This window comes from Sinohyriopsis cumingii, chromosome 15 (assembly GCF_028554795.1).
Source record: "Sinohyriopsis cumingii isolate HCF-2022 chromosome 15, ASM2855479v2, whole genome shotgun sequence".
In the NCBI taxonomy this organism is placed as follows: Eukaryota; Metazoa; Mollusca; class Bivalvia; order Unionida; family Unionidae; genus Sinohyriopsis; species Sinohyriopsis cumingii.
In genome coordinates this window covers 51,861,277-51,887,809 of record NC_142975.1, presented here as the reverse complement: position 1 = coordinate 51,887,809, position 26,533 = coordinate 51,861,277, and the positions used below count along the sequence as shown (strand labels likewise).

General features: G+C 40.1%; 1 protein-coding gene across 3 annotated transcripts in view; it reads right to left on the bottom strand.

Moving 5' to 3' along the window:
* LOC149781794 (core alpha-(1,3)-fucosyltransferase-like) overlaps positions 1-26,533 on the bottom strand; it is a 96,618-nt gene that overhangs the window by 24,062 nt on the left and 46,023 nt on the right. Inside the window, exon 1 of one of the 3 annotated variants that reach the window (XM_089935949.1) lies at positions 14,851-14,990. The exons of 1 other annotated variant lie outside the window; for it this stretch is intronic. The gene's annotated coding sequence lies outside the window, so the exon portion shown is untranslated. Of the gene's footprint in view, positions 1-14,850; positions 14,991-26,533 lie in introns of those variants that run through there. One more of the 3 variants, XM_089935951.1, reaches the window with a different exon arrangement.

The window sequence follows — 26,533 nt, the reverse complement described above, 5'->3', positions numbered from 1 at the left end:
GTAACCATTTAAATATATTGTCCTACTAAGGGTAAATAATGACAACTGGGAGACCATCGAGCATGTTCTAGGTAGGCCGAATCTTGCGGTTCACAGTGTGAAGTGACACACCGCAACTGAAGACTTGACTTTATCCCCTTCGCCCAAGTAGTAAAATCCAGCTCTGGCTAATTCTTCGGGGGTCGGTCCTCCCAGATACTTAGGCCATTTTCCTTTGAACGATTGAAAACGATTCTCCAAGTTGCAGTATTCCGACAAACGCACAGGGAACGAATATTCGTCTTTCACAGGTTCGTTTCGATGAGGGCTGGGTGACACGGACAGGAGTTTGCTCAGGGCTGGATGACATCCGTAGGGAGGTAGACGTGAAGGTGGACATCCACCTTTAAAACGAAACCCAGTAAAGTGTCCAAAAAGGACGAGCGGCATCGCTTTCGCATACCTCAGGTTTGACACGCACAACATCACTTTCCATGATAGGGGCAGTGATAACAAAGTTCCCATGATGCTTTACTGCATCGCTACGGTCACAGAGTACAGCATCGTTCCCATCGCAAGGCTCACAATCGCATTCCACTTCAGAGGTCCCAAACTTGAATTGTGCCTGTCTGAACTTGTTTTGTGTTTCTCTGAAAGTATTCATCTTGTTCGCTTGGTCTTGGTAGTCACAATGAACTATCGATCTTGACCATAGCCCCCTTTTTATACTAGTCGCAATGAAGTCTCAAGCTTGTACGTCCTTCCTTTTTTATGTCTTGTTTTGGAAGGTACCGTCTCTAAGGTGCCGTCATACTTGTACCGTAGCGTAATGGGTGGAAAGGCCATAGAAAGGTAAGGGCAGTGCGGAGACCATCCAGTATGTTCCAGAATAGTTGAATCTTTATAGATACATAGATCCATTCGTAACTTCAGGCCACAACTGAAACACTGTATTTCGTATCCCAATCCAGTCTCAGGTCCCAAGTAGACAAATCCTGTTCTAGCTAAAACATGCGAAGAAGGTAATCCTTTCCTATCCGTAGGCCATTTTTGAAACGTGTCCAATCGATGGGCACAATCACAATAGTCAGGTAAGAAGACTGGAAAATGGTAGGGTTTGAACTTGGAGTTCTCACTGGATTCCTCACTTGATTCTTGTTGTGGCGAAGTCATCCTTCTTGTGGGTGGCTATCCTCTTACAACCAATGTTCTATACCAACATGTCCTAGCGGTTCAGGCAAAACCGAATTCGTCAAACGTTTGATCGAACATAAACATCATTTGATCGATCGTCCACCTCAACGCATCGTGTGGTGTTACAAAGAGTGGCAATCGGCGTACAGCCTCTTGCGAGAAAGTCAAGGCGATTCCATCGTGTTTGTGGAAGGCATTCCTAAAGAAGATGACGGCATCGTCTCTGAGTCCCGTCAACCCATTTGGTCATTTTCGACGACATGTTAGGAGAAGACGAAGAAGAAATTAAACTGTGGTTTACGCGCAAAGGGCTTCATCGTAATGCCAGTGTCATTTACATCACCCAAAATTTGTTTCAACAAAGTAAAGCCCATCGCACCATCAGTCTCAATGCGCATTACGTGGTCTTGTTTAAAAGCCTTCGAGATAAATCGCAAGTGCAAGTCTTAGCCAAACAGTTAGGAACGCCTTGGCTGACTCAGGCGTACGACGATGCCACTCAAACTCCACACGCCTATTTACTCGTCGATTTGAAACCTACTACCCCCGATGATTTGCGATTTCGTACCCACTTGTTTCACCACTGGTGCCATAACGGAGGGCCTGTCCTGTACACGTCTCCGTCCTCGACTTAATTTCACTTAACAAAAAAATCTATAAAAACCTCAGACACTTTTCGTCTGTCTCACACAGTTTGAACATGACGTCCCTTCAGTCTCATCTTCCCGTCAAATTGATTCGTGCCTTGTATGGCATCAGTCGAGAAAAAAATCCACAAATACGGGCTCGTGTCTTAGAAGCTAGTCTCAAAGAAGTCTTACGACGGTTCACGGTGACAACACGTCAATTACTGCAAGGGATCATTCAGATTCCTCATCAAACCAAACGCTTTTTTGATCGAAACAAAGTCGCTTTGACCCAACTGGCCGATCCCCGCATCGACACTCAAACCAAAAAACAAATCATTTTGAAACCTGGAGGGAGCGGTACTCTAGGAGGGGTCATCATTCGCTCCCTCTTAAGATGGGATCCTAATGCTCCCAAACTTCTCCCCAAGAAAAAAGTCAAACGAAGCTCCAAGAAGAAGAAAAAGAGCCACGGTGTCAAGACCAAGTCCCCAAGGAGACACGGGTCTCCAAGAACTTCTCCAGTGGCGGGACCCTCCTCTTATCAGTCACCACCCCGGAAAAAGAAAAGCCCCTAGAAAAAGAAACAGAGAAAAAGTCCCCAGAAAAAGAAAAGCCCACAGAAAACTAGTCGCAAGAGAGGCACTTCGGCCAGGACGCAACCTTACACTCGCAAACTACGACCTGCAACGGCAGTGACCGCGTCTCCGGTAGCCTCAGGTTCATTCACTTCTCCGCTGACGACACCAAGAACTAAAAAGTACTTGGAGACGTTGATTACACCAAGAACTTCTCCGTTGATGACCCCAAGAACTTCTCCAGTGGCAGGACCCTCCAATTTAGCGGCAGTGGTCGCTGCTCACAAAGTACCTTCTCCCAAAAATCAAAGTTCAAGAAAGATCGGGCATGTTACAAAGTTTACTGGATTTGTCCAAGCACTGGCTCGATCTAGTCCGTTGCGTACCCCTGCACGACGTGTCATGCCTGTCCTAAAGTTAATACGCCGTAAAGACAATCAGTGGCGACGCGTTCCAGTATAAAAAAGGCCTGTGACCAAGTAGGGGTATCAGTGTTTTTGGTGCTCCTGAAGACTCAAAGATGTCACCCTCCAGAAAACATCCCTCTTCTAAAACCCAAGGAAAGAAAAGGAAAGGAATGCCTCCTCGTTTAGTCAAACATGGGGACATGTTATCTGTCCTGTCCAAAGCTTCTCCACCCCTACGAAAAAAACTCATTCAAACGGCGTCCAAAGAGGTTATCGATACCGTGTGCGAACGTTGTTTGAACGTCTTGAAAGGTACGATCCCTTTGTCCAAACACCAGAAACAATGCTTAGGCAAACATCGTCACGTTCTTCGCCAAATGGTTCAAACGAAAATCCCCATTCGTCAAAAAAAGAAGATGTTGGTCCAACGTGGAGGAATTTTACCCCTCTTGTTAGGCCCATTGCTGAAAGGAGTCTTGGGAACCATGTTGGGAGGACTGGTGGGAGCAAGATAAAAAAGGCCCTCTGAAGTCCCAAGATCTCAGAATCGACTCCTGACATCCCATGGAAGGACGAAAACTAGCTTTAGTGGATTACAAACGATGGATGGAATACCATCGTTGGCAAGAACAACGCACCCCGTAATTTACCTCCCAATCCCAATTTGAGCGAGATGTCCCAGATACAACCCGAATTGCAAACCTTGATGGATCGCCAAGATTTGTCCGAAACAGAAAAATCGCAAAAGTACGGTCAACTCTTGCAACGACTGCAACTCTTTCACCAGAAAGCCTCAGACGAAACAGCTCTTCCCACTCTGAAAGATTTTAAGACCTTGATGAAAAGTTCAGCACCATCACCTCTACCGCCACCACTACCAGTGACCAAGACAGAAAAAGGAGAAGAAGAAGAAGAAGGGTTTCAAACTCCACCAGAAGAAGTACGCAAGTTAACAAGACCACCTACCTCCAGAATTGGATGGATTAAAAAGATGATGACCACCCCTTCTTCATCAGAAGAGAAAAAGAAGGTGAAGACAGAAGTCAAACAAGAACCGATATCCCCTGTTCAGACATCCTCCTCCTCGACACCTATTGCCGGTCGCACACGCAAAGCATTGCAATCCAAGAAAATACCCCAAGAGAAAAAGAGTAGCATCCTCCAAGAGTGGGTGTCTTATTAACAAACAAACAAAAAAAATGGAAAAAGTGTTAGCCAGCATTTACTACGATCCCTCCCATCCTGCAGGTTACGCAGGAGTTCAAAAATTGTATCGTACTGCCAAAACTCGACTGAAAAGTCTCCGTTTACCTCAAGTGTAACGATGCTTACAAGAACAAGCTACTTACACTTTACACAAACCCATTCGACGTAAGTTTTCCAGAAGTCGCACCCGAGTGGAAGGCATCGATCATCAGTGCCAAGCCGATTTAGCCGATGTCTCTCATTTAGCCAGCTACAATCGTGGCTACAAATATTTGTTTTGTGTCATCGACGTCTTTTCCAAGTTTGCCTGGGTCGTACCCTTGACTTCCAAATCGAGCAGTGAGTTAGTGCGAGCCCTGCAACGAGTGTTGAAACAAAGCGGTCGTCACCCTCTTCGATGGCAAACTGACAAAGGTACCGAATTTCTGAACCAAGCGTTCCAAAAAGAATTAAAGAAACGTGACATTCATTTTTTTACCACCGAGAATCCTGAAACCAAAGCCAGCATTGTGGAACGTTTTCAACGTACTTTGAAAGAACGCATGTGGAAATATTTTACGCATCACCACATTCTGAAGTACATCGACATCTTACCGCACCTGGTGCAAGCGTACAACCAATCTTACCATCGAAGCATCGGACGTGCCCCGCAAGAGGTGACACCCGAGAACGAAGTGCTGGTGTTTGAGCGCCTGTTTGGTACGTCCCCGACGAGGGCTGTCCCCAAGAAAAGTGGAGTGTTTGCCGTAGGAGATTGGGTACGCATTGGCAAAACCAAACGCACTTTCGACAAAGGTTACTTACCTAACTGGACGACCCAATTGTTTCGTGTCACTGAACGAGTGCATGGCCGTCATCCTGCCGTCTATAAATTGGAAGACATGAACGGAGAAGTGCTCAAAGGAACGTTTTATTTGCCCGAGTTACAACGTGTCACCAAAAAAGAAGACGACGTGTACGATATCGAAAGCATTCTCGAACGCAGAACCCTTTAAGTAGGCAAACGACGTGTCAAAGAAGTCAAAGTACGTTGGAAAGGATATCCACCCAGTTTTGATTCTTGGATCGACGCTTCGCAAGTCATCGACTATAAAAAGAAGTGACCATCATGCCCTTTCAAACAGACGCAGCTACTGCTGCGACCACTCCTTCACCCAGTTCTTCTCTGCAAGATTTACAAAAACAACCTTGTGGGTGTGGTGTGGAGAACGTGTGCCTAAAATGCAAATCGTCTTTTTCTGCGAAATCTTCGTGGTGTATTGTGTCATCGGTGCAGCCATTGCCAATTTGAGTTTGCAACAAGGAGACAAACAATTGTCGACCATTTTATTAAGCAGTTGCATCGGTTACCTACTTCCCAATCCCTCCCTGAAATTCTCCTCGAACGGGAACAACGGGAACCTTGTGTCCAGTGCCAGTGTCAGTCACCACTCCAACAACAACAACCCCATTTTGGGCGGAGACACTCCTCTGACTTCCAGTAACCCCTCGGACAGTCACAGAACTCCGGAATTATGAGTCACCAAAACCAATTTTACTTAACCTTACCCAGTGACAGTTCCATGGAGGTGTTTCCCAACAACACGTTGTGCTGTTACACGGCCAAATTACCTCAGGCCATCCAATTAGATCACGAAGCCCATTGGGAAGTGGCTTTAGTGGAAATCATTCACCCAACCCAAGTCCTCAATGTCCTTCCCAATCAAATTTTTTTACGGTGGAAGTTCATGACGAACCCTTGCAAAAGTACTTGAATAGCCATGTCAAATATGATCACAAAACCTATGATGACAAAACTCAAAAGTGGTCAACATTTAGTCAGCACCGTTACCTCCAGATTTAATGTCGTGTTTCTTAAAGCTTTGGAAAGTGTCAAAAAAAAGTGTCACCATGGAATACCACAACGCAGATGGTCGCTTCTTGATGAAATTTGACTTGGATAAAATCACGTCTTTTTTATTTTGTCCTGAATTGTTTGACATGTTGGGTGGGGACATGGACATGAGAATGACCATGATCAAGAAAAACGAATTACCAGTCATTTCCGACAACGATTCTTTTACCAAGTTATTTCGTTCCCCGGTAGAACTGAACCAAGGACTGAATTTGATTTTTGTGTACTCCGATGTGGTGGAGTACAACGTGGTGGGACACACCTCTGTACCGTTACTGCTTGTCATTCCTTTCAAAGTGGATTCTGCCACGAATGCTGACGAGGAAGGTGGAAACACTTATCACGTTCACCGCGAATTTGTACATCCTCACTATTTGCCTGTCAGCAAGTCTTATTTGGACACGGTCAACATTGCTAATGAAAGAAGATCTCGGACAAAATATTCCATTCACCAAAGGAAAAGTCACGGTGAAACTCCATTTTAGAAAACGGTTCTCTCACGACTCGTAAGTCATGTATCCAGTGTACCGAGGGGTTGCTCGACAGAGAGGACACGGTTTAGGAGATATGTTACAATCGGCCTTTCGTTCGGTGGCTCCGGTGTTGAAACCGATGGTGACACGAGGATTGCACGCCTTGAAAGATGCGGCACTGACGCAAGGCAAATAATTTCTCCAAAATGTCATCATCGACAAACAAAACCCCAAAGAAGCTTTCATGAGGGCAGGCAAAAATGTCTTGCTGCAAACAGGCAAAGACCTTTTGGGTCGACGAGAAACACCTATAAATGCCCTGCACGCTACCGAGTCAGGCATTCCTACTTCCTTGAAGCCACAGGAAGGACAAGGCAGAAAGAGACGACGAAGAAAACACCCTTTCACCAGACTTCACACGTCTAAAGCTAGAAAGACAAAGAAAAGAAGAACCGTTCGAGACTTAGACGTTTTCGATTATTGAGAAAGAGAAAAAAATGATGCACCGAGAGTCTTGTGCTTGTTCCAAGTCGGAACTAGATCTGTTTGCCATGCCACCCACCATGATGACGATGCAAGAATCCCAGTGAGTCGAATTTCATCCCGTCTGCTCTTTGACGGAATCAGCTCCCATCGAGTTTGATATCAAAGGTCAGCCCGAAGATCGATCTGAATAGCAGTTACCTGTACTTGAAAGCCAAAGTGATCAAAACGGACTACTCCAATCCCGCAGACGTTGCTAGAGTAGCTCCCGTCAACAATTTCATGCATTCCTTGTTCAGCGAAGTGGACTTGTACTTGAATAACAAACTGGTCAGCAGCAGCATGGATACTTACCCTTATCGAGCCTCCCTGGAAAATCTCTTGACGTACGGAAAAGAAGCCAAGAATACTCATCTGGATGCTTGCGTGGTATGGAAACCTGACACAGCGGGTGAGAACACGTTTAACGACACAGTCCTGACAGCAGATCACGATCCTCACAATGTGGGGTTTAATGACCGTCGTAAGAAAATTCTGCAAGGGCGAAGTTTAGAACTGATGGATCGTTTGCATTTGGACATGTGGTTACAAGAAAAGTATTTGCTAAACGGAGTGGATGTCCGCCTGAGACTGAATCGTACCACTCCTGCTTTCCATTTGATGGCTAATGCTAACGAGTACAAAACTGTCATCCAAGAAGCCAGACTCTACGTGCGACGCGTGGAAGTGTTACCCCAAAGTGGGAAACGATGTCAGTCACACGTTGAGCAGAACGACCGCCAAGTATCCGATATGACGCGTGGAAGTAAAAACGTTCACTATTCCTGCTGGACAGGGATCCATGATCGAAGATCATCTGTTCCAAGGACAGTTACCCAAACGTTTGATTGTTGGTATCGTCAGGAATTCAGCTTTCAACGGAACCCACGATCAAAATCCGTTCCAGTTTCAACATTACAATGTGTCCAAGATCGAAGTCAGTCGCGGCGGTAAGACCTTGTGTATCCGGCCCTTTGAGCCTAACTTTGGTGTCGCGAAGAATTATGTGAGATCGTACTTGTCCCTGTACGAAGCCACGGGACAGTTAGGAACCAACACCAGTCACGGTATTTCGTACGACGATTATGCAGGAGGCTACACTTTGTGGGGTTTTGATTTCACTCCAGACCAAGGCAGCGACGAGGGACATTTCCACCCTATAAAATCTGGTCAGATTCGTGTGGAACTTCAGTTTGCAAATCCACCTCCAGATCACACAGTGAACGTCATCCTGTATGCAGAATTTGATAATACCATAGAAATCAACAGTTTGAGAGAAGTCATTCTAGATTATTAGAAGCCATGGAAGACTGTTATCCCTCTTTACCTAGTGGAGAAACTTTGGACATGGAATGTGAGGAGACCGTGGAAGAAGAAGAATCTCAAGACGAAGAAGCCATCATGATGAAGTCGAGATGGCCAGAACAAGAAGCCCATTTAGTCTCCTGTTTTGCTACAGTCCTGGCAGACATAATGAAAGAATTGATCAAGGAAGAGTGCTATGGATGTCACAACGATCATCCCAGTCAAATTCAACACGATAAATGTCTGATGCTGAGTCAAGAAGAAAAATTGGACGAATATCTGGACAAAGCTTGGGGTCACATCGAGATAGAATTCGTGTTGAATGAGTGGTATAAAGGCTTGGATAAACATTCTTCTCCTCCATTAACGTCTCTGGAGTGCCGTCGCATCGAATCTCTCTTGGACCAGAATAAAAAGTCGGAGCCAAACGCCTTTTACTTGTCAGACATTTTCAAGCAAAAAGTCAGGATCGAATTGATCACTTATCATTACCTGTGAAGAAAAAAAACCAAACAAATAAATGGATACCTGGGAACTTTATTACCTTTTGAACCACAGTTCGTACACGGCTTCTTGGAATCCTGTCGTCTGTGCTAAAGATGAACTCCCTCATCGCAAACCTCAAGACCATCAAGCTTATGTGATCAACACGGACGACAGTCATCTCCCAGGAACCCACTGGGTAGCTGTCTGCTTTCCTCAAGAAGGATGTGTGGAATATTTCGATTCGTATGGATTGCCCCCTTTGGAAGACGATATCATTGACTTTATGAGAAGAAATACTCAGACCACAAGATTCAATAATGTGAAATTACAAGGCACATATTCCTTGGTGTGTGGACAATATTGTGTGTATTTTCTGCATCATCGCAGCCTGGGCTATTCCTTAGAACATTTAGTGACTCATTTTGATCCTCGTTCTTCTTCTAGAAACGATATGAAAGTAAATCAATGGTTTTGTGACCAGTATGCTTATCTTTTGTCTCAAGCTAGGAAACGTAGTGTCCATCAATGGCCTAATGACTTCCAACAGTGGAAATCACAATTTCATTCACAACGTTGTCAGCCCTGTTTAAAGTAGAGTGTTAGTTAAAAAAGAATGTTTGTCATTTGAAAATATGTTTGATGTTATATTGTTTGATTATTGTTAAAAATGTTAGAGTTGTTTGTTAGTGTTAAGTGATTTTGAATAAAATAATGTTGTGTTTTGAAGAAAAAAATGCCTTTGTGGTTTGTTTTGCTATAGGAATCTTGATTCATGCTCTTTGACTTCTTACTATCCCTCTCATGACACTCATTAAACGTTCCGACTCGAAAACCGTGTGGGGATGGTTTCCTTCACGTCCGCGCTTTGACTTTAAATCCGGGGGGTAGCCTCCAGTCTAACCATCCATTTCGACTCATCCTCCTACGAAGATGTGCTCCAGACTAGCTAAGCTAAACGAAGCCTACGTGAATTTGCATAGGGTCAGACACAGTCTGATACCGAAGCCAGAAGAAATAGAGAAAGTGAGAATGTTAAAAGTCACTGAAGACCTGATAGAAGAGCTCTTCAGAGAAGAAATGAACAGGGGGAAAGAAGAATGGACGGAGAAGTACAGACTTCAGAAACAGCAGAGAGAGAGCAGCAACAGCAGCATCAACCTGAACCTGACAGAGGCTTTGTCGATTGACGTATCGATACCAAAGAGTTCTTCTTCTCTTTCCGAAGAAGCAGACCTATCGTCAGAAAGCCTATCGTCAGAGGACGTCGCATTCTTAGAATATAAAAGATCGTCCTAGCTTCAACTTCGTACACAAAAAAAACAGCCCTTTTCAGGGCTACCCCAATCTCTAGAAAAGAAATAACAATCGATTGCCTATAATAAGTTAAAAAATAGAAGTGCGTGTATAAGCACATGAATGGTTTTTTGTTAGTTAAAAAATGTGTGTGTGATTGTAAGCGCTCACGTACGTTTGTGTGGATAGTATATTATGATAATGTTTTTTTGTTGTTTGAAGTGTGGGGATAGTAGATTTGGGTTTGATTTGACTGATTTAAGTATGTGGATAGTATATTATTGGTTTAATGAAATTTTTTTAGAATAGTGATGGGTAGTATAAAAAAGTGAGTGAGTGTTTCTTTTAGGTCCGCGCGTTGTTTGGTCATGATCTAGGTAATATAAGTTTTGCCTTAGGGGATGTTTTCCTTCACGTCCGCGCTTTAACTATAAATTGAAAATCGCTCGGCAGTCTAGCTACCCTTGTTGATTGGTCAACACTAGAGAATGAGCAGAAGGCTAGCGAAACTGTTGGAACTTCATGTGCACCTGGAATATGCCAGGCTCATACTAAATGAACTGGCCGCAGAGGCCATCGTCGAAGAGGGAAGGATGAAAGAGGAGGAGAGAAGAAAAAAAGAAGAGGAGGAGAGAAGAAAAAAAGAAGAGGAGGAAAAGGAGAGAAGAATGGCTGAACCACAGACACAGAGACAGAAGACTGGGATTCTGAAGCCACTTATTCCGCCTCTGCACTCCCCAAAAAAGAGTGAAAGGAGATTGGAGCAGGAGATGTGTGTGTGGTGCCAGGCCGGGGAGGTGCAACCATTAACCAGGTGCCATGGAGTTCAAAACAAACAACCTTTTCAGGGCTACCCAAACCTTTAGAAAAGAAATAGCAATCCATCTGCCAATGTGTATATGTAGAGTAGTGTGAATATAAACACTGACTCTTTTTTCCTAGTGTGAGTGTTATGTGTTTATGTATATGATTGTGTGTTTATAAGAGCTAGCATAGGTTAGTGTGGATAGTAGATTATTGGGATTTGATTTTAATGCTTTGTGTGTGTGTGTGTGTGTGTGTGTGTGTGTGTGCGTGTGTGTGTGTGGTAGATTTTGGGTTTGTTTGTTGCTGTTTCGCGTATGTGGATAGTAGATAATATGAGAAGAGAAAAGTAGGGGATGTTTTCCTTCACGTCCTCACGTTGTTTGGTCATGATCTAGGTAATATAAGTTTTGGGTCTTAGGGGGATGTTTTCCTTCACGTCCGCGCTTTTCGTATAAGAACCCACAGTGTTCGTCATTCACACCATTCTACGGAATAACCGAGACAAAATGACTCAAGTATCAGTTTTATTTAATCTGTTTTTGGATAATGGATGTAGAATATGTGGTGGAAAGAATAGAAAAGGAATGGAGGCATGGAGATATGAAAGATTTGATAACCAGTCAAGTTCAAGGTCTAAAGGCAGCCAGAGATATCATAGCAGGGATGATAGAAGAAGAAGGCAATAAGTCAAGAGGCTTCATTGACCCACCTTATGTCAGAGTGGGAAGTTTGAAGGAAGCACTGGATCATGTCATCCAAGTCCGGTGCTTCCTAGAAAAGATATTGTACTGGACAGAGTGGAGGAATGTAAAATGGGGGTTGGAAAAGATGAAGAAAGGGGAAGATCTGATGAGAAAAGTAATGGAGGAAGAAGTAGAGAAGATTAAAGAGACATGGAGTAAAGAAAGAAAAGATCAGGAAAACAAAAAGAAACAGACAGAGTTTGAGAGGCTAAATCAGAATTGGATGAAGATACAGACCAAGTTCAGAGAGTTGGGCCATCCTGACTGGTTACCAGAGTCAGAAATAAAGAAGAAGAAGAAAGGATTATTAGGAAAGATAAGGGGATGGATGAAGAAGTGGAGGAAATAGAAGAAGAGGAAAACCAAAGGCCCTTTTCAGGGCCACTTCAATATCTCGAAAAGATCTTGACTTTCATTGCCTACCTTTTTTTATTTATTTTTTAAAAAAAAATAGAGACCCCTCCCTGTTTCAATTTTCGCCTGTTCCATTTCCATAGACCCATCAGGTCGGGACCTTATTAAAATAGGGTCCCGACCCTGTTCCATTGGACGCTCAACAGTCCCAAATTCCCATGTTAATTTCCCCTTGTCGCTCAACAGTCCCAAAATATATTTCCCATGTTAATTTCCCCTTGTCGCTGTAGTGTCCCAGGGGTTTTCGTAATGTTAAATTTCCCATTGTCGCTATATCGTCCCAGGGGTGTTTTTAATGCTAATTCCCTTTGTCGCCAGGGTATCCCACTTCACTACTATCTAATCAACTAACTATCTCCATGGACCTGATATTATAAGACCATCAAATCTTCCAACCATCTCCATGGACCTGATATAATAAGACCATCAAATCAATCAACCATCTCCATGGAGCTGATATTATAAGACCATCAAATCAACTAAATATCTCCATGGACCTGATATTATAAGACTATCAAATCAACTAAATATCTCCATGGACCTGATATAATAAGACCATCAAATCAATCAACCACCTCCATGGACCTGATATTATAAGACTATCAAATCAACTAAATATCTCCATGGACCTGATATTATATGACCATCAAATCTACCAACCATCTCCATGGACCTGACATAATAAGACCATCAAATCAATCAACCATCTCCATGGACCTGACATTATAAGACTATCAAATCAACTAACCATCTCCATGGACCTGATATTATAAGACCATCAAATCAATCAACCATCTCCATGGACCTGATATTATAAGACCATCAAATCAAATAACCATCTCCATGGACCTGACATAATAAGACCATCAAATCAATCAACCATCTCCATGGACCTGACATAATAAGACCATCAAATCAATCAACCATCTCCATGGACCTGACATAATAAGACCATCAAATCTTCCAACCATCTCCATGGACCTGATATTATAAGACCATCAAATCAATTAACCATCTCCATGGACCTGACATAATAAGACCATCAAATCAATCAACCATCTCCATGGACCTGACATAATAAGACCATCAAATCAATCAACCATCTCCATGGACCTGATATTATAAGACCATCAAATCAATCAGCCATCAAAATAATAATTAGAAATGGAAAATAAACATTTCAGAATCAATTAAGAAAAATTAAACTTGAAACTCGTCGAAGAATTTGTGTTTTATGATGGTGACGTTTCCCTAGTCAGTTCGAGGGATGGTCTTTATGCTTTCAATGGTAACTGTGTCATCAGAGGAGCTGCGGCGGCCGTCGACTGTTTCGTTTAACAGACTTACATCGTTAGTAATCTCATTTCTGTCTCTTCTGATGTGCCGTGTTCAAATGTTTGATGCTCTTGCCCCAATAAGTGTAATCTCCCCTTACAATGCAGCGACGCCCTCTGTTATTTTCACAAAGTTGACCGATGACTATCGTGCTTCGCTCATTTGCCAACAGTGTCTGCAAATGGTGTTTCTTGACATTTTTTGTTGTATTTTTGTTTCATTTTACGTTGGCTTTTTCCGCTTGATTTTTGTTTGTTTCATTTAAAATCTGTTTAATTCCTTTGGCGTTTGCTTGTTTCATTTGTATATTGTTTGTTTCTTTTGATATTGTCTGTTTCGATTGTTCGTCGTTTCTTTTAATATTGTCTGTTTCGTCGTTTCTTTTATCTGAGTATTTATGTTATTGTTTCAAATACCGTTATTTCATTTGGCGATTGCTTGTTTCATTCGTATATTATTGTTTCTATTGACATTTGTTTGTTTCGTTCGTGCCTCGCTTGTGTTATCGAGAATCGAACTTATTGTCTGAGCAATAATATTTTGATTTTACAATTATGCTTGTTTTATTTCAGTTTTTCTAGATGTGTTTTTGAAAATTACTTTTTTTTCTTTTAATTTCATATTTTTGGCGGCGATGTCTTTCCATATTCAACCCTACTTCCTACCACTTGACCCCAACGTTAACTGATTACAAAAAAGATAATACAATCACCTTTATCACAAAAGTCTTGTCTTTTGGAACGTAATCACGTGATGTCCTCTGAACGGTAATACATATTGCGTCAAAAACAGGACGTAAATTAACGTGTTCCAGAAATGTGTTAACTTCATTTACCCTTTTGGCGTACCCTAAATCAATACGACTTTACAAAAGTTGATGGTAATTTATATGGGACCTTCAAGCTTTTACCGTTTTTACTCGCTTATAAGATGAACCCAACTGCAACCTGCATAGACCCAGATCTGCCATCGCATAATGAGGCTGCTGATCTGGGTCTGTACAGTTTCAGGAGTAATCAGTAAAACAATCATTAGAGACCCTGATCTGCAGGCGCATTATGTTACATCAGATCATTGATATTTGTTGTTTGCAATTAGACTTAAGTGAGTAAAATGGTAAGAGCGATATATACGACCTCGTATAATTGTTCTTCCTTATTCACGAATGATATCATACATTGCTAGTGACGGAACTGATCTTAAATTTGACCTTAATCCTAGAATGCTCTATTGTATGGGAAAAATCCTGAAATACATCGAATCCCAAAAACTGACAATGAATTTACATATATCGGCAAAATATGTATCTATGAAAACTGTTAAGAGTGAATTAGAAACATAATCATATAATAAAGACTTGTATATATATTCATAGGGACCCCATGTAAGGGTCTATATTCTGTCTTATCTGACATGGACGAGTCGATGTTTAAGTCAACTGGAACATGTATGTAGTAAGCATGAATCGACTCTTGTTACATTATAAAAGTGATTTTAACAAAAGTGAGCACTAAATATTTATGAAACAGGAAATTAACAGCATGTATAAAACTTCTAACATTCGTACGACACTGGCTGGGGTACTTACGTGAGCATGAATAATCTACCCAACTTGTGCATATGTTTACACGAGAATAAATGCTGATCAAGTGTAATATACATGTACATATGCATAACAGAAGCCGGTGTTATCAGATCCGTATAAAGCTGTAATTATACTGGGTTGAATGTCACCACTCAAGCTGTTCTAAAACAACTAGATCGAAATCTAGCTCAAATATATGACATGCGTGGATAGGAACGGTATTCTGTTAATTTTGTTATGTATTGTGAGATCGGTAATGCTCGTAGATATACCCTTTCGTGGATGCAGGGTATAGAGACGATTTAGCTTTCGGGAAATCCACTATCTACAGTTGAAATTTTCCTGAAACTCTGCATGTGAGATGCATGCGAACAACTCTGTGAAAAACTTTTAAAATATGAGTATGTCCACGATTTGAGAGACAATATCGCCATTGATGATAGCTTGAGAATTTGCTACAAAAATTAATGTGGGGCGGAGGGGGGGGGGTAGAAAAGGGTCGTTAGTTTTAACGGCACTATTAGTATATTATTGCCTTTGTGATACTGTGGAAATCGGAGCTACGTGACACAAATAGGCAGCCGACCAGACCTGATCTTGGCAGATATTGGACTTGTGACCCTTGGATTACGAGTCCAATGTTTTGCAAATGAGCTCTCGCGGAAAGTAATAGATTGAAAAAAGAAGCAAACATTTCCGTCACTCTCTCTACTTTTGTTATCATTGTATAAACTGTTTTTATTTTTATTTGTTGTTTTTTTCTTTCTTTTTGTTTTACTTTCTTGTTTGCTTTAATGACTAGTGGGATAATTATAATTATTAAAAGTATTTTTTTTTTTAAATATTTTAAAATACATATCCAAATTATTTTCCTTCTGACGATTTTGGACATTGAGAGAGATGCATACAAAACGCAATATTTCAGAATCTAAACTTTGATTTGTTTCCACAGTCACCTGTATAATGAAATAATGACGGAATGATTCAAATTAACTAAGAAAATTGGTCATTGGTTTTCCAGAAGAAGACACAGTAGAGTTATCTCGCCTTGCATATCTTCATAGTGTCATTACCATTTTACGCAAGGAAGGAAAAACGTGCAAAAACGTGGAACGCGACGTGGTTATTTTACATTAAATGAGAACGATGAAGTTGACACTTGCAGGCATAGGTTTAAAAAAGCGGCAATTTTCACCAAATATGACCACATTTCTTAAAATCACAAACGCGTGTTGTAATTTTTAATAATTTAAAATGTTTAGCAATAATCGGTCCGGATATTTTATACGTGGACTATAAACGAATATTTCAAGTTGTAAAAGTAGCTCCAGACTGGGTGTACGATACCAGAATTGAGTGGGACATAATGCTACATGTCTGCGGCATGCTGCCCCAGTGCTAGACATCACTATAAATTGTCACACTGCAGACATCGTAGCGATATAACTAAACAAATGTTAAAGCTACGTTAAAAATCCAAATCACACACACACACACACACACACACACAGAGTGTATGAAGTATTACTGTTTGAAAAGTAATAAATCATGCCATTCACATGTCAGTTCAAGCAGATAATGCCTCTTTCGAGAGACCGAGGGGTTAGGGCCCGTCCATTTAGTACGTACGCAAGGAGGGGAAGGGGAGGGGTTTAACCCAAATGCATAAGCTTGCGGATGGGAGGGGATTTACTGATAATATGCCTACGCATAGGATACGGAGGTGGGGGGCTGAAACATCGATAATAATTTGTCTACTGGATTCAGTCTGCGTTTGAATTTTAGCGGACACCAGTCAAATTATTTTAAAGTTACAAAGCTTATTTCTTGGATGCAGACATCCATCGTTGGTGGACTGTCTGTTTTATTAAACATGTTAATATTATTAATCCTTGGCCGTTTCTGGAGTTCTATAGAATTCGGGGTGGGGAAGGGGATGCGTCAAGCGTATATAACCAGGTGGGTGGTGTACAAATGTACGCATGTGTACAGGGAGTGGTAGGGGTCAAGCTTTGCCATATATTTGCGTACGTACTAAATGGATGGCCCCTTATTGTGTGCGCGGGGACCAGGGCCCTCTTGGACAAGCCTTTCACAAATTTGGATCCCACAAATGATATTTATATCGGAAAACAGACACCTGGCGTGTACGATTTTATTTCCTAAGGGTTATTGGTAATGCACAATTCAGTACAGGTGGGTGGGGGATGGCACTCTGAGTACGACTAAATGGCTAAGCATTATTGCAATACTGACGTCCCACTTCTTTCCTACAATTATTAGCAGTAAGTGTGTGAAAGAATAACTTGCAATAAAAAAATTACAAACCTTTTCATCCTCAGATATTAATGCAGTGAACATCAATATGGAGTCTGAAGTTAGCGAGATAAAAAAAATGCCACTGACACGTGTGAATAATGTATTTAGTGCCAAAAAGTGGGTTTGGTATAACTATTGGAGAAATTGAACATGAGCTATTTTTGCTGCACATACTGTTTGCAGATAAAATGGATTCTAATCAGTCCTGAAGAACCTTCAATTAATTCCTAAAAAAAAATATACGAAGGCCTGTATAGCCTATAAGCAGCATTTTATGATGAAGAGAGTAACATAATTCTCCATGCAGTGGCGTCGCTAGGGGGGTGCGGGGGGTGCGGACCGCACCGGGTGACACCATCTCAGAGGGGTGACACCAAAATGAAAAATTGCAAATTTTACAGAGCACACACTGCTCGGTCTAGTCGGATTTCAATAGCGGATAACCGATCATAGTTAAATACATGACTAGCAGCAGTGGCGTCGCTAGGGGGATGCGGGGGGTGCGGACTGCACCGGGTGACACCATCAGAGGGGGTGACACCAAAATGACATTACTAAGGATTCTGTATGGTCTGTTACGGAAGGAGGACCATGGGGGTGACACCATGAGCTACCGCACTGGGTGACACCAACCCGAGTGACGCCACTGTCTCCATGTATTTTGGTAATAATAATAATGATACAATATGAGTCACCAACATGATGATGGTACTATCATGATGATGGTGCCAACATGAACAGTCTGGAATATTCATATTCTCTATTCATATGTTTTTTCTGTACATGCTGAACTATCAATTCTACCACAAATGGAAATTCAAATTTCTATACTTTATTAATTAAAGAATCTTGATGATTTAAATAATGTGTTGAAGGCAAAATGTTAAAAATGTAAAACTTTGATCTAATAAATCCCTTTATGTAGACCACCAGGCATATTTAACTACCCCCTTACAACTTGCTTTCTAAAGCACTCCACATCTTTGCAAATGACTGTACAACGATAACAACTAATTTACCCAGAGTTAAAATGTTACACAAAACACAACATAAATTATTTTCTCGAAGACATTGAAAAATGTCACCAAATCACCACTAATAGGTATATTACTAATTGTATAAATAAGTGTGGAGTCTTTCCCGATATGTGGCCTAGTCAACACACGGTAGAAGCACATCGATCTCTACAGGTAATCACGCCGTTTTGACCGTACAAAAGCAGACTGCGTTTTACTTAGTTTAGTGTTAACGATTAGTGATAATCGTAACATACAACATAACTGATTGAAGTACCGTTTTTTAAAGTATGTAACTAGGTGCATATCTAATACATAGCTAACATATTCTCTGTGGAAATGTTTATTATCAGGATCATTATCAATAGAAGTAAATATGTTTATTTGGGTCTGGGTCAAGGTTATTCCCCTACAGTTTATCTGCTGTACCTGACATTATCTAGGTTATATATTAAAATTTTACCAACATACTGCTAATTATAGCTAATATTTTATATTATGTATGGTTATTTTCCATTAGGTAATTTTTTTTAGAAAATGAAATTTGTGACCTGAGGTCAAATGGAAGACAACATAATCTTGTCAATGGAAAAATTATTCATTCGTGCTTAAGATTTAGCAGAATCAATATATATTATTGTTATGTCCAGTGTTCCTTTAGGCTGGAATTTATTTCTTCAAATTATTTATATTAAGTGATTTTTTCACTCCGGAAATACAGAGCGCTCATAAATGGTAACATTCTTGGACAATGACATTCACTGGGATTTATTGTGAATTCGAACCTGGAATTATATTACTGTGTTGGCACATCATCATTATACAGGTCATCAGAGACACATCAATACTTCCGCGTTGGACTTAATTTGGATTTCTACTAAAAGTTTATTCAGAACTTTAAATTGTTAGGACTTGTGTCTGTAATTCTAGAATTATGTTGGGATTGAATTCGCAAAACCGAAAGTTCTTTTTTCATTTTCACTTTGTGTTCTAGGAAAATAACTTGTGTTTTTGAATTTTACAAAGTTTGTTGCTTTTTACTATTTTCTGTTACTTATTTTAAGGGTCTAGACTCGAAACAGTTAACTCTGAACACTTTTTGTATAAACGGTGGACCTTTTCACATGAAAGAAAGACAAGAACAGTATTTAGGAGGTTATTCGAATATACTGGCAGCACCTTTCATTTAAAAAAAAATACATATACCTTACGTTAGTTATCATTATAATTCTTTGCTAATATAATTGTGCAGCATGGTAATATTCTAACGGAGAGTGCTTTTAGAAAAGATAACAAAATATTTACTTCAAATTACTGGCAAAATTATGAAGAAAAAAAAATAATAATAAAAGCGGTATTTGTATTTATATTTTGCGTATGGGTTGGATTAGACATTCTATCTGAATTATTTACTCTTTTCCTGCGACACTAAGCCTGAGACAAGTGTTTACATAGAACCATCGCTAACCGGTTTTGATTGGTACAAGTACACGGCGGTATGGTACTCAACCTTCGACACAAATTATACTTTACTATCTTCATAACATGTCAAGGACTTTCCCCGAAACGGAAATGAGAAATAGATATCAGGTCTGAAACAATTAATGTATACAAGTCAGTGAAGAGCCTTTATTTCAACACGCATCATGTCTAGTAAGTTGAGAGATGTCCTTTTTTCCCTCTGATTTTATATTTTACTGGACTTTATATTGTGAATATTTCTATTTTATTTAAATCAGTTCGATCATCGTCCACTTTCCCATTTATTAAAGTAATATAGGGGGCACTATTATTAACACATTGGCACCTTGAATATCCCCTGATTTTTCAGTATAAACATTTAAATGGAGTTGAAAATGCCTGCTTTATATATATATATATATATATATATATATATATATATATATATATATATATATATATATATATATATATATATATATATCTGTGCGTGTGTTTAGCTTCCACCATGCTTTAATCAGTTAGGGTTTTACTAAAGCACAGGGGGCCCCGAGTGGCCGAGTGGTCTAAAGCGCTCTCCGTTACGGATCACTGCCATCTCACCTCTGTCTGCGTGGGTTCGAGTCTCGGATTCAGCCAACGTGGGTATGTGAGAAAGCTTGCCAGTAGCTTCTCGTGGGTCGATGGTTCTTTCCGGGGTTTTTCCCGGGTTCTTCCTCCACCATTAATACTGGTCGCCATGTACAGCCTATCGTGTGCTGAAAAATGGTGTTAAACCCCACAACAACAACAACAACACCATGATAGTACTCCATTAACTACACCAAGACACTACTCAATATCTTGTTCCGCGATAATACTCTTCTGACTACACAATGACACTACTAAATTGACTACACCATGATACCACTCCATCTCTTTTACCACGATAATACTACATTGACTACACAATGATAATACTACATCTCTTATACCACTTTACTACTCTACACGATGATACTATTCCATCTATTGTACCACGATTCTATTCCACTAACTACACAATGATACAACTCCATCTCTTGTACCACGATACTATTCAATTGACTACACAATGATACTACTCCATCTCTTGTACCACGATCCTTCTCCACTAAGTGCACCATGATACTACTCCATCTCTTGTACCACGATTCTATTCCACTGACTACACAATGATGCAACTCCATATCTTGTACCACCATACTACTCCATTGACAACACAATGATACTACTTCATTGACTACATCATGATACTACTTCATTGACTACATCATGATACTGCTCCATTGACTACACCATGATACGGGGCTTCGAATGGCCGAGTGATCTAAAGCGCTCTCCGTTACGGATCACTGCCATCTCACCTCTGCATGCGTGGGTTCGAGTCTAGGAATCGGCTAATGTGGGTATGTGAAAAAGTTTGCCGGTAGCTTCTCTTGGGTCGGTGGCTCCTTCCCGGTTTTTTTTCCGGGTTCTTCCTCCACTATTAATACTGCCCGCCATGTACAGCCTATCGTGTGCTGAAAAATGGCCTTAAACCCAACAACAACAACACCAACACCATGATACTACTCCAATGACTACATCACGACACTACTCCATCTCTTGTACCGCGATAGTACTCCACTGACTACGCAATGACACTACTAAATTGACTACACCATGACACCACTCCATCTCTTGTACCACGATAATATTACATTGACTACACAATGATAATACTCCATCTTCTTTACCAAGATAATGCTCCATGGACAACACAATGATACTACTACATTGACTACAGCGTGATACCACTCAGTTTCTTCTACCAAGATAATACTCCATTGAATACACAGTGATACTACAAGACGATCTCTTGTACCACGATACTACACGATTGACTACAGGATGATACTACTCCATTGAATACACCATGATACTACTCTGTCTCTGGTACCACGATTCTACTCCACTCACTACACCATGATACTACTCGATCTGCTGTACCACGATTCTTCTCCACTAACTGCACCATGATATTACTCCATCTCTTCTACCACGTTTCTACTCTACTGACTATACCATGATACTACTCCATCTCTTGTACCACGATTCTTCTCTACTAACTGCACTATGATGGTACTACATCTCTTGTACCACGATTGTACTCCACTGACTACACCATGATACTACTCCATCTCGTGTACCACGATTCTTCTCCAACAATTACACCATGATACTACTCCATCTCCTATACCACGATTCTACTCTTCTGACTACAGTATGATACTATTCCATCTCTTGTACCACGATTCTGCTCCACTAACTACACCATGACACTACTCCATCTCTTGTACCACGATTCTTCTCCACTAACTGCACCATGATACTACTCCATCTCTTGTACCACGATTCTACTTCACTGACTACAATATGATACTATTCCATCTTTTGTACCACGATTCTGCTCCACTGACTAGACCATGACAATACTCCATCTCTTGTACCACGATTCTTCTCTACTGACTAAAATATAGCACTACTCTATCTCTTGTACCACGATTCCTCTCCACTGACTACAACATGATACTACCCCATCTCTTGTACTACGATTCTTCTCCACTAACTGCATCATGATACTACTCCCTCTCTTGTACCACGATTCTACTATACTGACTACACCACGACACTACTCCATCTCTTGTACCACGATTCCTCTCCACTGACTACAACATGATACTACCCCATCTCTTGTACCACGATTCTTCTGCACTAACTGCACCATGATACTACTCCATCTCTTGTACCACGATTCTTCTCCACTGACTACGACATGATACTACTCCATCTATTGTACCACGATTCTACTATGCCGACTACAATATGATACTACTCCATCTATTGTACCACGATTATACTCCACTGACTACACAATGATAACACTACAACTCGTGTACCACGATAATACTCCACTGACTACAGTATGATACTATTCCATCTCTTGTACCACGATTCTGCTCCACTAACTACACCATGACACTACCCCATCTCTTGTACCACGATTCTTCTCCAACAATTACACCATGATACTACTCCATCTCCTATACCACGATTCTACTCTTCTGACTACAGTATGATACTATTCCATCTTTTGTACCACGATTCTGCTCCACTGACTACACCATGACAATACTCCATCTCTTGTACCACGATTCTTCTCCACTAACTGCACCATGATACTACTCCATCTCTTGTACCACGATTCTACTTCACTACTACAATATGATACTATTCCATCTTTTGTACCACGATTCTGCTCCACTGACTAGACCATGACAATACTCCATCTCTTGTACCACGATTCTTCTCTACTGACTAAAATATAGCACTACTCTATCTCTTGTACCACGATTCCTCTCCACTGACTACAACATGATACTACCCCATCTCTTGTACCACGATTCTTCTGCACTAACTGCACCATGATACTACTCCATCTCTTGTACCACGATTCTTCTCCACTGACTACGACATGATACTACTCCATCTATTGTACCACGATTCTACTATGCCGACTACAATATGATACTACTCCATCTATTGTACCACGATTATACTCCACTGACTACACAACGATAACACTACAACTCGTGTACCACGATAATACTCCACTGACTACAACATGATACTACCACATTTAATATACCATTATAATACTCCACCGACTATATCATTATAATACTCAATCGACTGTACCATTATAATACTCATCGAATGTACCATTATAATATTCCATCGACTGTACCATTATAACATTCCATCGACTGTATCATTAGAACAATTCATCGACTGTACAACTGTAACAATCCATCGACTATGCCATTTTAATAATTCATTGACTGTACCATTATAATACTCTCTTAACTGTACCATCATAATATTACATCGACTGTACCATCATAATACTCCATCGAGTGTACCATTATAATACTCTATCGACTGTACCATTATAATAATCCATCGACTGCGCCATTATAACACTCCCTCGACTGTACCATTATAATACTCCCTCGACTGCACCATCATAACACTCCCTCGACTGTACCATTATAATACTCTATCGACTGTACCATCACAAAACTCCATCGACTGTACTATTATTATACTCCATCGACTGTACCTTCCTTAGACTCCATCGACTGTATTATTATAACACTCCATCGACTGTACCATCCTTATACTCCACTGACTGTATCATTATAACACTTCATCGACCGTACCATAATGATATTCCATCAACCGTACATTATAAAGTTCAATCGATTTTATCATTATAATACTCCATCCACTACACCGTTATAATACTCCATCGACTGTACAATGAACAGATTATTTTGTCTCTTTCGGGATTAATTTATCATATAGACAGAGCAGTGATGAAATGTTTTTTGTTATTTTTCAAAATATTTAAAGAAGATCGTCATTATGTTGTTTATGCTTTTATGTCTCTGGCACGATGATGCTGTCAGTATCATTCCGAACTGATATTTTGGAACATTTAATTTGCGTTTATTGTAGAGTTTTATTTCTTTTAATTTACAACTGAAACCTCCTCAATTATATTGAGTTATCTACAGTGGAACACAGTATATGCGTTCTCATAATCTTCTGCTGTAAACAAAATAATACAAAGATTTTTTCTTCCTCAGATATCTTTCTGTCCGTGATATCTATTTTTTGTCATGGGCGCTAATCTTTATACATTATATGATTTCAGTTACATGTTTGATGTACTTAAAAACTTTTAAATATTCAGTCCTGTCAAATATAAATCTTCTCCTTTCACTTAATTCCTGTTCAAAATGTAAAATCAACGTTTAGTGACGTTATCGTTTCACCGCTGTTCAATGCAATAATAGGCATGGTTCTGCAGAGAAATTATCTAGACTCAGCTTGTCACCATCTTCGTTTATTCTCTTTCATGTCTGATGATAAAGTATAATTATGTTTTTTCTTAACTAAATTGTCAGATTTTTATAATAGTTATCTTCTTCAGATAGGATTCAATGTCATTATTATTAAAAATCTGACTTAAATCTTGGCTGTTACCGACATAAAATATATACTAATTTTTAATCCCCTTAATGAATTTCTAATTTCGTTATGATTCTTACTATTCAGCTTATTGAATTCATTCTCTTTTATATTTCCTTTTTTGGGTAGGGGGTGTAAATTTTTTTTTCTTTCATACTGGTGCATGAAGTATTGAAGTCTTTATTTTGATTTATTTTTACGTTGAATATTTGAATGCAAAGACCAGTTAATAGCGCAAAGCGAAAACTTTATTAAACTTATAAGAAGGTATTATAAAGTTGCGGGGCAACGATATACATGTATATTGCGGTATACCTGTATATTGCGGATTACTTTTCTAGTAATACATACCGCAATACAGTTTTCTGTACCGCGATTTTTTCACGGTCTTGCTTTTATCCAGCAAATCTCTGTCTACGTGATCAATTTTTCCAATTTAACTAACGAAACATCTTTTCCCAGTTGTACGCTTAGCAAGAGATTGCAAAAGAATGTAAAACGAGATGCTTCGTACAGCTATTCGGCCAATGTTTAATGGAGGTGGGATGGAGGCGGGGAGTGGCAAGTCAAGACCCGGGGCTATTTTTCCAATTATAAATAATAATTGATCAGCTTTACTTTGCCTCAGATATTTATGTCCTGTTCACAGTGACCCTAAATGAACGTTACTCAAGAGTTCATGTTTGTAAATATATCAATTCTAAAAAAATAAATTTTTTTTTGTATCCAGTGTTCGGAATATAATAGAACAAAGCATGCAACATCTGCTGTTGTGATTGATATTTAGCTTCAGAGAATAAAAAGTGAGCAAAACATTTAAACAAATAGGACTGCATCTGATGTTTTCCACGGTCGGTCAGATCAAAGTGCTTACGTCACGTTATCTTGCTTTTCTTGTCTCCTAACATCAAATAACGTTGACTCATATTTCAAGTTAGTTGACAGATGTGTAGACCCGAATTTTAATTTTCAGAAATTGATTTCTTTTTTTTTTTATAAAGTGGATTTTGAAAAGATTCCCAACAAAAATGCAAAAAGTGCAGCGTGGAATATTTTCTGTCTTATAAAGGAAGAGTGGTGGCGAATTAAAGAAGGGATGCCGTTTGCAATACGTGCAATACTGAGGTGTAATGAACAATATAGGTACACATCTAACTCGACACCACAAGATGACAGGGTCGACATAATTAGCAGCTGGGTCGTCCAGTGGTACTAAAAGTGACAAAAAGACAATTCCGGCAATATTTGCAATTGCATATTTGTATAAAGACGCAAGTGTTCTATATAAGAACATAACAACCGTTATCGCAAGATTTATTGTAAAAGATTTGCAAGCTTTCAGTACTGTTGGAACTATAGCTGAAAAAAAAATGGTTATGGTTTTGGATTCTTGATATGACTTAACGTCGCGCACGTATTTCTCCGAAATGGTGGTGCAGGACATTGATAACTCTTGTAGAGGCATGATTAAAACAAGTTTCATGAACGTGCCTGTAGCACTTATCACATATGGCTGGACTTTAACCGCTTCGATCCTGGGAGCTGCAGTCTTTCATTACACAGACCTGTGAGCTTCTAAAAAGTCACGCTGGCTTGAAAATCGTCAAAGTATTAGAGGATGCTGTTGAGGAATGGAGTCACTGCAAGAATCCTCCCTTAATGACGGACAATTCCCATAATATGACTGTGGCTGTTTCAGAGTCCGGGTACGACTCTAATATAAGCTTTTATTAGTAGTGAATAGGGACGATGTAGCCTCAAGGGAACTTCCATGTTAAATAGTAGGTTTGCCT